At 42.4% G+C, this 12,840-nt stretch overlaps 1 long non-coding RNA gene across 5 annotated transcripts in view; it reads right to left on the bottom strand.

Moving 5' to 3' along the window:
• The window catches only part of LOC109281679 (uncharacterized), a 243,677-nt gene that overhangs the window by 43,052 nt on the left and 187,785 nt on the right, over positions 1-12,840 (bottom strand). For all 5 annotated transcript variants that reach the window (XR_009460279.1, XR_009460280.1, XR_009460276.1 and 2 more), the window contains exons 5-6: positions 5,120-5,269; positions 3,672-4,040 (exon numbers count right to left, since the gene is read on the bottom strand). This is a non-coding gene — a long non-coding RNA (uncharacterized LOC109281679). The remainder of the gene's footprint in view (positions 1-3,671; positions 4,041-5,119; positions 5,270-12,840) is intronic.

The raw sequence follows: 12,840 nt of genomic DNA, 5'->3' as shown, positions 1-12,840 counted from the left end.
TTCTTTTCCTGGCATGGCACATGTCGTTCAGGGACCTGAATGACATAGCAAAAGAGCAGTTGTTTTGGTCTAAGGACATAGGCAGACAAGGTTCTTTGGGTAAATCTGATATCTTTTATTAGGCCAACTCAAATAGTTGGAAAAAGTCTTCTTTGCAAGTTTTTGGGTATAATTATCCTTCATCAGGCTGAGGAAGCATCTGCAATGAGTCTGTGCTCTTCCTGAATGGAATGGATAGTAAAGAAGCCAGAGGCTGGTAAGAACACAAGAAAGCCAGTCAGCAAAGACATCTCTTTGCAGACATCAGCTTCATCTCCAGCAGGGGGCTTTGCTGGTGTAACTATGCCAGTATAGCTTTGCTTGCAAATCGTTGTAGTGTAGACTAATCTCCAGCTTATCAAAACTCAAGCAATCAAAAATGAGACAACATTTTCCATGTGGCTGTCAGAATTTCTTCTATCTATAATGTAGAGCTGTATCTTTAGGCCAGCACTTGAAAGTATATTATTTAATCCATTTTCCCATGGAAAGCATCGCCAATGTTACATGGTTTCCAGCAGATTTTCTCACTGGGCTTGCTTCACTAGCAACTGAAATGTGGGAGAAAATGTTAGAAATTCAAGACACTCTTTTTAGAATTTCAGCCATCTACTAACACAGGCTCTATGGCTGACGTTCATTTTTTTTTTTTGCAGCGTGCTTCTGTAATTCTGCAAATTGTTGGTAAAATGTTTGACTCTGTTTCGTATTTCTTTGTTTGTAGGTTGCTACAATGGGTCATAAAAAACCCATTGGAGTCTCTTAAAGTACTCACAGATTCAAAACTTCTAAGAAGTACTTTAAGAGACTCCAATAGGTTTACAGAGAGAAGATTTGATTCTGATTTCACATACACCAGTTATACAAAACATAACTATAGAGTTGACTGAGGTTACTCTTAATTTATATAATTCCCTTTTAATCTTACCAGTTCAGACTTGAAAATCACCAGTTGTTCACAAATGGGATGTTACTAAGAAATATGAGCAAATCAATGTGGCATAAATGGATTTCTCACTAGATTATGGATCTATTCTTATGAAAATAAGTTTGCACTACTTTTTTAACACACTCCCAACAGGATAGCCTGCCAGACCCGCCCTAAGCCACTTTAGGTTCATTTAACTGAAGATTTAATCTTGCAGAATGGAATTCCTCCTACGCTATATCTTATGCTTGGATGGATCAATGGCTAACTGGACAGATACAAGGATGAATGATAATACATTGCTATATTAGCAAATACTACTATACAGACAAAATCCTGAAGGAACCAATGGCCTGAAACGGCTTTCAGTTATCCTGGAGTAAGTCAGAAATAATGCCTTGAGATCAATGGAGTTATCAATATAAAAGCAGTGCATATAAAGGGAGAAGCAGGATTCATACATTTACATGTATGACATCCAGCAATAAGCTTGGATTTTGTTTCTCTGAAACCATAGATATGTTCAGAAGGTTCCAGTGCACAGTAAATTACTCTGGCTATAACATTAGCTTATTATTGCTATAAAAAAAAATCTACTAAGAAAATATTATAAACTAGTTACCTTTAAAAACATCATTTGTGAGCCTAGGAAAATCTTTGTTTCCTCTTGAAAATTAATAAAACTACAGGGAGATAATTCCCATGTCTCTCAAACATCTCATCATGTTCAGCCCACATTATTATAATAACCCATTAATAATATATCTTTAATTTTCATACTGTAATGCTGCTCTTCCCAAAGGATCCTAAAGTGCTTTACAATTAATGTATATATAAAGTTCTTCAGTTACTACTGAAATTTAGTCTCATCCGAGGTGGAACACAACACTTCATTGTAACAGAATAAAAATATTTTATCCTATTGACATTTCACAGAATGTCAGTACAGAGAAAGTAGTCACCGAGTTTGAAGTTGGTTAAGGCTTCTACTACTTAGAAACATACTGCATCATGAGATCTTCAAGGTCCACAAGTGGTCAAGACCCCATTCTTACATTTTCTTCAAAAGATGGCACCCTGCAAACAGCATAATATGTTTGGAGCACCTATACACAACAAGCAAGGTAGCTCTGATACACTGCAATTACAGTATGCCACAGCAGACTCGATTGATTAATCAAGTCTCCTGGAGCGTGGTTAGGGTGGCCATCATAGAGGACATTCCCGTTTTCTGCTACTGTGTCCTCTATCCTCTATTGATATGGAACCCACCACCTTTATGTCCTCTATTTTTCTCTTGAAGATTGGAGATTGAAGATTTCTCTTCTTGAAGAGAAAAATAGAGGACATAAAGGTGTCCGGTTTTGTATCAATAGAGGACAACCAGACTGTCCTCTATGCTGGCCACCCGAAGCGTGGTAAGTACCATACTTCAGTCAGCCTCTGTGTCTTGTGTATAAGCATTCCTGAATAGTGCTAAATAATGGTGGTGGGGGCACTTTAACTAAAGTTCATTCAACGAGCTTTAGTTAAAGTGTGCCCACTGCCGTTCTTCAGTGCGAAGATGCTGATATATGAGACAATCTAATTAAAACACTCCTCCCCATCCCTATCCCCTCCCCACTCTGGAGCATGTGTATAAACACCCTTGGGTTCTTTCACTGACTCAGGTTCTTTCCACTCAGGTTCTTACCAAGTGAAACTCTGGAATTACTCCTTTAATTGTTTCCTTCTCTCACCTGCTTTGTCCCTTAACTTCTTGTTTCTCTCAAAAGGCTAAATTTAGTCACTCCACAATATGAGAGAGCAGAGCATCATTGGTACAGATGAACCAACCCTGTATCTTCAAGTTTCTTAGAGACATCACATGAATTTGCCATATCTGGATATGGAAATGGTATCAATAATTATAGTATTCATCTCTTCCACTTTTTTCATCAGTTATCTGTGTTTTAAGAAACTATTTTTTTCTAATCCACATCTGTAGTGTTGGTTAAGGGGCACAATATGTACCTGAAAAGTACAGAGAGGGTAAAGGTGCCTATTCATTACCTATGATATTTCCTGAGCCTTCTGCCCCAAGTGCATGTTGTAGCAACCCAAAAGCCACAGTGGTAGCTGGGAATAATCTTGCCATGTCTCTTCTGCTGGCCACAGGGAAGTCTGCTCATACAAGCAGCTATAGGGGATTGTATGTCACCCAAATACCTTTGAACTAGAGGAACCCTCCTGTTAAGGCAACTTTAGGGTAGCTGTGTTGCAGAGGAAGAGCACAAAGCTGCCCTACTTGTTCTAATCCAGAGCATGCGCACACCCTCCCTTCCCTGTTAATGTTACAGTGGGAGATGGGTAATCATTTAGTAAAATGTTATGCTGAGCGTGGATTAATGCAAACTGTGCCACCTTCCAATATTTTAAATGCTGGATCATGATTGAATAAGATAGGAGGTGGACTGCAATGTAAAGAATTGATGCTGTCCTCCTGTTAAGCCTCCCTGGAACAAGATGTTCATGTTTCTCAGAAATGTAGTTTCTTATGTAGAAATGTGAAATGAGAACCAACTGAAAAGAAAAGTGGAGGTATGGGGAGGAAAACGAGCTAAGAGATAGTGTAACTCCTATTTTCTGAATACAGCAGAAGCACAGCCCTGACAGAAGCAATAAGCAATGGAACAGACCCGTGAAAATAGTGCATTTCACCCACCGTACTATTGCTCTTCAGGTAGTGCACCAACACATTCCTTACTGCCAGGGGGGCACCCGCACAGGCTGCCATTCCTTTTGACATTATCATTTCTGAAAGCAGCATTTCTGGGAGCGATGTAGCCCTTTCCTGACTTCCTGTAGGCGAGTGAGTGATGTTGCCATCATTTCGATCTTACTGCCTCAGCCAGACAGCGCCGTTCCCAGAATATTGCTCCCTCTGGAATGCTATCACCCTTGCAGTTAGTCATTTTAGCACCCAATCTGGTGCAGCAGTTACAGAAGGAGGCTGGGAGTTAAAACTGCTGTGTATGAAATGCCGGCTCTGCCACTGACTCTCTGCATGATCTTGGGTGAGTCACTTCACCTTCTGAAAAAACAGGAAATAAGATATGCAGCATAAAGATTGTATTGTACTTTTTAACTCATAAATGTCTATAAAGAATTTTGAGGTACCTAGATAAAAAACAGTAATATATATATATATTATTTTCATGTCTCTGAATGTGATGGGAAACACTGAAATTGGGAATAATCTGTGTTTTGGATGACAAGACAACTTTGCACACAGTGACCTGAGAATGGGACTGCAACCTCTATTGAGATAATCAGGAAAGGAGCGTAATTACGGTTGAACCATGACGTTTTGGTATGAAGCATTACTTTTTTGTGTTTTTTTACAATGAAATAGTGTCTTTTTTTTAATGGAATTTGAGGTCTGTGGATATGCTGCGTTGAACCACGTCAAATGAACAGTGGAGTTTGTCCTAAGGAAAAAATTACTTCAGTTAAAAAAATGAATGGATTTGCAGGCATGCGTGGTGGAGAATAGTTTAAAAAATGATGGGAAGACTCTTCAAATTATTGAAGCAATCTAGGAAATCTAAATTGGTCTCTGGTCCCCGTGCCCACAGCACCCCATTCACTTCCAAAATGAAGTGCTCTTAAAAAAAATGTGAAGCACTGCATTTGGAAAGGATCAGTTCTGGGCATGCACTGCACAGAACAATTTAAAATTACTAGAGCACTTCAACTTTTTTTTTTACAGGCACTTCTTTTTGGATGGGAATCAAAGAGCATTCTATTACAGTAGCTGAATACATGAATGATTTAAAAATGGAACAGCTCCTCCCCTAAACTGAACTCCTTTCCCCCAAGAAAGTAATAATAATTTTAAGAGTGAGAAGAGGGTGAGGAGAGAGAAGGAAAAAAATGAATTAGAAAGAATCACAAAGAGCTTTGCAAAGACTCAGATACTAATAAGTACAGCAACCGCATGATGTGATGGTCTGTTTCTGCTTTGTGGGCCTGTCAACAAATTTCACATCAATAAAACTTTATTCCATGCCATCTTGGTGACAGAGCATGAGGTAGAGTACCGTGACCTTCTCTGCTCACCCCTGGCTATGCAAGCTTCCCTACATTACATTCAATGCACAGGCATCTTACCTCCTCCTTCCTGATTACTTCTGAGTGTCTGCACCCTTAATGCTTTCATTTGTCCAGTTCTGTTTAACAATTTCACTTTATAGATTTTCCTCTTGTGGAGACTCAGGCTTTTCCAGTGTTTCCAGCTCTCAGGATTTTATTGAGCATCTCCTGAAGGTATGCAAGTAGGAATAATTGCAGCTTTCACGTAAGATAAAAATAAGTTTCTATCCCCCAACAGTTGCTGAAAAAAAGCTTAAAAACATGACTCTAGAGCACCCTAGAAACTGATAATCCCAAACGGCAAATAAAAAGACCCTCAGACTTATTTTGAAAGCTCGTATTTCTTGTGATATATAGATTTTTTTTTTTCTTTTTTAACAGTTGGGTTTGGTAATACTGCTTTTCTAAGCCTTCCCCTGCTACTTAACTTCTTCTAGCGATCTAAGATTAAATACAGAACTCAGAGGACTTCATGATTCTACCAAGATCATTTCTAAGGGAGGGATTTGCAGGATGCATCTGAGCATACTACAGAGGCAAGGGTGTCTCAAGAGCCAGCTAGTAGCAGAGTTTCACTGAACAGAGTAAGAGGCAGTGCCCCTCGCAGAACTGCTGCCAATGGAGAATTCTCAAGCTGGCAATCAATCCTGACGCTGGGAAAATTCCATGAAGGTTTTGTATGTCTGTGGGCCTGTGGAGTGCTTCAGGCCCTGCTCAAAGGAAAGAAGGAGAAACAGCTCCATTGCCAACAAAATTAGGGCTCTCTTCCAGCTTTCAGAAACTTGCATACTTTTATATATTTGCCACATGGTTCTTCAGTGCAACAGCACATGTGTTTTGGCTGCACAATACTGAGTAAAAAAAAAAAAAAAAAAAAGAGTTCTCAAATCAGGGAACTTTAAGCTGGTCTATGGGTGAAGGCAGATGGGCCGCATACCTGAAAGCAGGTTAAAAACACAGAATGGAAGACACCGTTTCTCTGACTGCATGTGGATGCAGGTCATTCACCCAAGAAACAGCCATCACCAGAATGGCAGGGGGCTTGTTTCAGTGCAGTCTGCACGGGTTGGATTCGAACCCAGGGGAGTTTCTGCTGTCATTTCCTCAATCTGCTTCTCTTACAATCACTGCACCTATTCTTATTCCAATCTATATTATGGTAGCCTCTGTTTTGGCCAGGCCCCTTTGCAGCAGTAGGCATCATACACACACGAATAAGAGCACACAAAAGCAAATTAGACACACATGAGAAACATGGGGGCAGGAATTATGATTACCCATTTTAGAGATGAGAAACTGAGGCAGCAAGATTATGGCTATGTCAATGCCACCTTAGTGCCATACCTGAGAGCACTGCTGTGAAGCAGAGCCCACCCGCTCACTCTCACCCATCATGTGCAAACCCCAGAAACAAAGCACCACTTCAGAGTGGTGCTGAGCATGTGTCCCTGTCCCACTCTGGGGTGTTCTTTTTGGGGAACGTTCATTAGCCCAAGCTGCTCTAAGGTGACTAGATTTTCTCATTTTCAGGATTTGGCACAGGAGGGGAGTCGGAGTGAGTGGCCAGAGCATGCTTCACTTCAGTGGTCCCAAGTGCAGCATAGGGACAGTGTGGGTACTATGTCAGAGACTAGTCTAAACTCACACAGAAGGTCTATGGCAGAGGTGAAATTTGTAACTGATCCCAGTCCAATGTCTTAACCACAAAACCATCTTCCACACATTCTGGTCAAATGGATTAGGATGCAACCCATGGAGTTAAGTGCAGCAAGCAATGGAAAACTTCCCCTCAACAATCCCCCAAAATAACCTTCCAAACACTTTCCTACGCGGTGTCTAAGTCTCAGAAGATGAATTCTACAAAAGTGGGACTGGTGTCAAATGCAAGCCTTTGTTTCATTGGCATCCTTGGATAATTAGAGAGATCATTTGGGCAGATTCATTTATGAATGCAGAGCAGGGTTTTCCATGCCGCGGCCGCAGTCAGCATTTGTTCATTATGAAAACAGGTGACACAAAAAGATCTGCACGCAGCCTAATGTTGATGGAAAGCTTGTTTGTGCTTGGTACATTAGAGAAGTTGTTCGGGAACAGTTACGTAAAGATTAGCCCTGTAACGCTGCCAAAGACTTTGTGTTATTATGTGCTGTGTTTGTGCCAGGCAGCCCCACATGTCAGAGCAGCCTCGTGGGGCAGTTTTTAACATGCACACCCACATTTTCTGAACATTTTTAAAAATGTAAGAACCAACTCTGACCTCACTTACATGGCTGCAACCACCACTGACTTCAATTAGCTTGCGCCCGTGCAAGCGCAAGCAGCATCGATCTTTAAACAGCCAAGTATTTTGTTTGTTCTGGAGAAAGCTGTCCTTTTCCTCCCATCCTTTCTACAAAATCCCTCCCCCCCCGCCCCCCCTTCTTCCACTGCCCTGTTATGTTCCATCAGAGAATCCCAGCTGCATGAGCAAAAAGAAAAAAAAAGCAAACCAACCATATGGGAGCATACAAATTTAATGCCAGCTAAATAGGAAGGTTGTCTAAATAACGCAACAATCAGAGTTATGCAGGTCATAAGTCTAGGGAGTAAAAAGCTCACAATGTATATTGTGTGTGGGGGGATGGGTTGCTCAGTTTTCTTCATAAAAGTTCATTAAACAATGATTTTTCTTTTAAAAATTTATGAACGAGTTTGATGCTCATGAAAGCGAGAGAGTAAAAGCACTGGCCTTAGTCACTGCAACAGAGGTTGATGCTTTGCAGCCTACCCCGTATACATTCCTCTGCCAAAGTACTGCAAAGCCTGACCCAAAATCTCTAGTTCCCATTGCTACACAAACTTTTCTGAGAAGAGATTATCAGCCATGCACACAAAATTTAAGTCCATTGTACTTATCTTTACTTAAGTCCCTACAGGGAGTTGGAATCTGAACCCAAGTCCCAGAGGAAAAGGTTACTTTGTTCACCTGGTGTATTATGGTAACCTCATTTCAAGAAACACATGTGCACACATCTGTTTATTTAGGGCTAGGTGATGGATGAGTCTTCCACAACCATACAGGGGAATGAAAAAAGAACAAGGGCCTATCTGCACAAAAGATACAGTACCTCTTTACCTGAACCTGTGTTGCTAAAAGAGTAAGATCCCACAGAGCAGACATAAAGGCTCTTAAGCTAGTATATTTTATGCTATAGGAAAATTGAATAAATATCAAATAACAACATCTGGTCCTTAAACAGCACTTTTCATGAATACCTCTCAAAGCACTTTACAAAGAGGGAAATTTCCCTTCATTTCCCATTTATTCTCCCTCCATCTCCCCAGACATCATTTTCTCTTCTTTCCATTTGTCATACATTTTGTGCGTTTAATATTTTCATTCTTTTTTCTCAAATTCTTTTGTTTTGTGCTCCCTTTATTCTAGTTTTGCTTTGGTTTGAGATTCTTTGTGGTTTAATCGTCTCTACAGTTTTTCCAGTATTCCACTCCTTTTCATTACTGTGGATTTCTGCGTCTCCTCCTCTATATTCCTTGCCTGTCTGTTTGCCCTTTTCCTACATCTCTTCCTCTTTATCTGCTGCCTTCTCTTCATTCTCTCTGATAGTTATTCTCTTCCTTCCTGGCTCTGCTTTCAAAGCCCTGTTCTCACACTCTGTTCCCTTCTCTGATCATTTTATATGCCCCATTCCCTTCCTCTTCTTCTGTTGTTATTATTCTTATTTATAATGTATTGCAGCAGTGCCTAAAGGCCCAAACTTGACCCACCCCCTACTGTGCTCAGTGATCTCTACATATGTAGTTAAGGGCAATCCCTGCCTCAAAGATCTTATAATCTTCTCCCTTCCATCTTCTTTTTCTACACCTGCAGATAGTAGCAGGCTGGCAGTAGAAACTCAGGGATAGTTATTTACAATGCTTCATGGCAATAGGTTCTGGCTCCATGAATGACCCATATTAGAGTTTGACGAGATGAGGCCATGTTTCAAAGTGAGCCCCAGGAGGAATCCAGCTTACTCACTTCCTGAATGCCTGCAGGTGCTCTCAACGAACACAAACTGGAAGAACAGCTCTGACAAGTTAGGCATTGTCTACACAAGAAAGTTCTGCTGACTTTCCATCTCTGCACTCACCTGGAAAGCTCAGGGCAGAACAAATTCACCCCGTCTAAAGACTGTTTTACAGCAAGTTCTGTTGCTGTACCGCAACCATCACTGCAAGTCACTACAGCATATACGTATCACTGTGCTTTTGCTGGCACCATGCATCTCCACTTCAAGCAACTGTATCAGCTGAGCACAAAGCACATCCTTAGAAAGCATTCTAGCAACCCTCTGCACTGTGAGATGCCCAGGCCTCCAGGAAGGAATTATGAGTAAACAGCATCTTTGACCCAAAGAGCATTTCTCTCCATCCACTTTGGCACCTTTGCATCTCCACTCACTATTTCTAAATGCTCTTCCTAATGTCGACTCCAAAGGGTTCTCTAGTGTAATTCAGTCCTTCTTCATCACAGAGCACAACATAATTATATCTCTGTACCACCTGATTGACAGGGACGAGCAGCAGTAGTTCTGGGTCACTGCATAGCAAGAGTTAAGCAGAGGACAAACTGAATATTGAAGTGAATTGCTAAGAGCCATTTACAGAGATGGTCACACAACACTACTGAGCTCCAATTCTAGGCACAGGAAACTAAAAAGGACTAGCGAGAACAAACTGTATCCAGGTACGGAATAGCCAGCAGTGTCTTCAAACTTTTGTATGCATATGGTTTATTTCCTTATGGTCCTGCACTGTGGTGGGTCAAAAAGTGGGTGGTGATGGTGAAATGCAGTATTTTCTGACACACTTTTGTAGTGTTGACCAGTCTATAGATAAGGTGATTTTTTCCTGCCTGAGTCAGTCTTGCAGGTGAACTCAGAGATGGAAACAGCCATGATTCTGCCTTGTCCTGACTGTGGGCACCCATAACAGTATCCCTCAAAAATAGCCATCTGACACTTTAGGATGAAGACTATAAGTCAACAACTTTGCTCCCCTGGCACAAGAATATAGGTCTAAAGGACTAGAGCCAGTGTGTGGAATGAATTGCCTTAAAACGGGTTGGCAACCTACAGCCAGTGGAGTCACTGGATCCAGCCCATGAACATGGGGCTTCAGCCACACTTGGCAGTGGGGGGTTTTGGCTGAGGGTGGTGATGTGGGAAGCAGCTCTGACTGCAGGCAGGTCATAACACCTACCTGCCTGCCTGTCTACCCACCTCTGATCAGGGGTGGGTCGTTGTGGCCCACAGCCAGAAAAATTGCTGACTGCTGCCATAGAACCAAGGACCATTGCAAACCTCATCATCTTTTGCTCAAAGTGCAAGGTGCATCTTGTTGGCCTCTTCTAATTGAAGCATAGAGCAACATGCATGAATATATTTAGTATAAAAACTCAAACACTCACTTGTGGTAGGGTGAGAAAACAGACATGTGACAGTTATTATTTCTTAATGCATATGAAGGCAGTTGAAACTAGATCCAGACGGGCTAACTCAGAGGCCCATGCCACCTAGAATCCTTAGTTGTGAGTTACAGCCCAACAGGGTCCCCATACAATGCATCAGCAGAGTCACTCACCTGAGGAAAGGATCCTTAGAAACCAGTTAAGTGGATATGTCCTTTGACTATCCTGGATTGCAATGCAGAAGAAAGTATGGGTCTTCAACACCAAGGCTGATATACCTAGCTCCAGGCAGGCAAGCAGCTCCCTCCATTTGGGTCCTTAGACATAAACCCTCCCCTTGGTACCTAAGTTAAGTCAGTTGCTTAGATAGCTCATGTCTGGTTTTCCCTATTACTGGAAAACAACAGAAAGATGTGCACAATAACAGGTGTTGATGCTTAGACCAGTTTTTGACACTTCTGGCAAGACAGATGCTCCCCGTCTAGTTTGAATATCCCATTTTGGGGCAGTCTTGGGGCATCAATGCTTAGCCAGCTTTGTGTATGCCCACAGATGAGAACTGAATGTCTTCAGGACTTAATTGTCTACTGGGGTTGGGTAGGCATCAAAATGCTGCTTTGGAGGGCGTCAGTGATAAATGATGAACTTAAGTGCCTAATAAGCTGCTTTGAGCCTTTTGGATAGAGCAGGATATACATCTAAAAAAAATAAAGAAATAACAAAGCAGACCCAGGCTAGATCCACAGTGACTTATGATCTAGGTTCACTCTTAGACCACTTAACTTTGGGGCACTCATCACCTAAGGGAAACTACAAGCCTGAGTCAAATATTGAGGCTCCATATACAATAGAGGTCTGAGAAGGAGAGTCACAAAATCCAGTATACTAAGTGGGGTCCTGTCCAAACTAGCCAATGCCAAGGAGAGGATATGTCCACAGCTTCACTGCACTCTAGGATGTGAACAGATTACTTGGGGCTAGAGGTGAAGATATTTCCAAATGGCATTCAAACCCCTGAATTCTCTGATGGAGTTATGCCCACTAATGCCAGCCCTTCCTCACAAAACACTGCCAAAGGAATGATGGTGACACCTGACACCCAATACTTCAGTGGCTGAAGAACTTGGCCAAGGATTGAAGACTTGACCTCAATTCCATCCTCTGCATAAGGTGATATGAATCCAGACCTTTCACCAAACTAGAGGGTACTCTGGGTGGGGTGCACTCAAACTCTCCTAATAAAGCTGTTTCACTTTGTATGGAATAAATACTCATGGGACCAAAAGAGCAAGAATGAACATGACTCACTAAGCTAGTAGTTAGGGTACTCCTACGATGAGAGAAACTTTGATCCCAGTACAGGCTCCAAAGAATAATTAAATATATTACATATTCTTTCCAACGGGCACTGGGACCCATGTCTCCTCCTCCCATCTGAGTTCCCTTACCATTGAGATAAACATTTGAGAACACTTTCTTTCCCCCTAGCAACTCTTCACCACTGTGGTAACTTAGATCATCCTGGGCAACTATTACACTCCTTTGGAGGCTTTGACACCTACAGACATCAGATGTCTCCAGGAATAGGGATCAGCTAAGCAATGACATAGAGGATCTAAAGTTTTAGTCACGGGTACCTAAGGAAACAGTTTGGCACCTAACTGTACAAGAAGCTCTAGATGCCTAAATACTTCTGAGGTCCTTTATCTGGGACACTATGGGAATAAGTGTGGTATATGAACCTCTTGCAGACCAGAACGGCATATAGTACCTGATACTTTGCAGGGATATAAAGGAAAGGCAATCGGAGACCTCTCAACTTCTGACCCACCTTGACCCCATCCACCTGGCTGAACCCCAGCAGAGACACCACCGATGGGCTCCAGGATGCTGCCATTTGGGCCACCATTGCCTTCCTGGGCCTCCAGCCCCATCACCTCTGGGCCTGCCAGGCCAGCCAGGACTGGTAGTGGCACATCATCCAGCACACCTGAAATAACAAGCAGTAGCTGGAGGCCTTCAGGATGACCTGGGCCATCTTCCAGGATCTCCTGGAGCAGCTCTGGCCACACCTGGAGCAGCAGGACACTGCCACATGGCTGTCCCTCCCTGCGGTCACCCATCTGGCCCTCACCCTGCTCAAGCTGCCTGCAGCACATCAGCCACTGCCAGGGAGGCTATCCTGGAGGTGCGCAGCATCCTCCAGGACATGCTTGGGCACACCATGCTCCATATGCATGCCCCCCCGGTGGTGGTGGCACAGTTTTGTGCCTTGGGATTCCCCCAGTGC

Source organism: Alligator mississippiensis, chromosome 2 (assembly GCF_030867095.1).
Source record: "Alligator mississippiensis isolate rAllMis1 chromosome 2, rAllMis1, whole genome shotgun sequence".
NCBI lineage: Eukaryota > Metazoa > Chordata > Crocodylia > Alligatoridae > Alligator > Alligator mississippiensis.
This window is presented reverse-complemented; position numbering and strand designations above follow the sequence as displayed.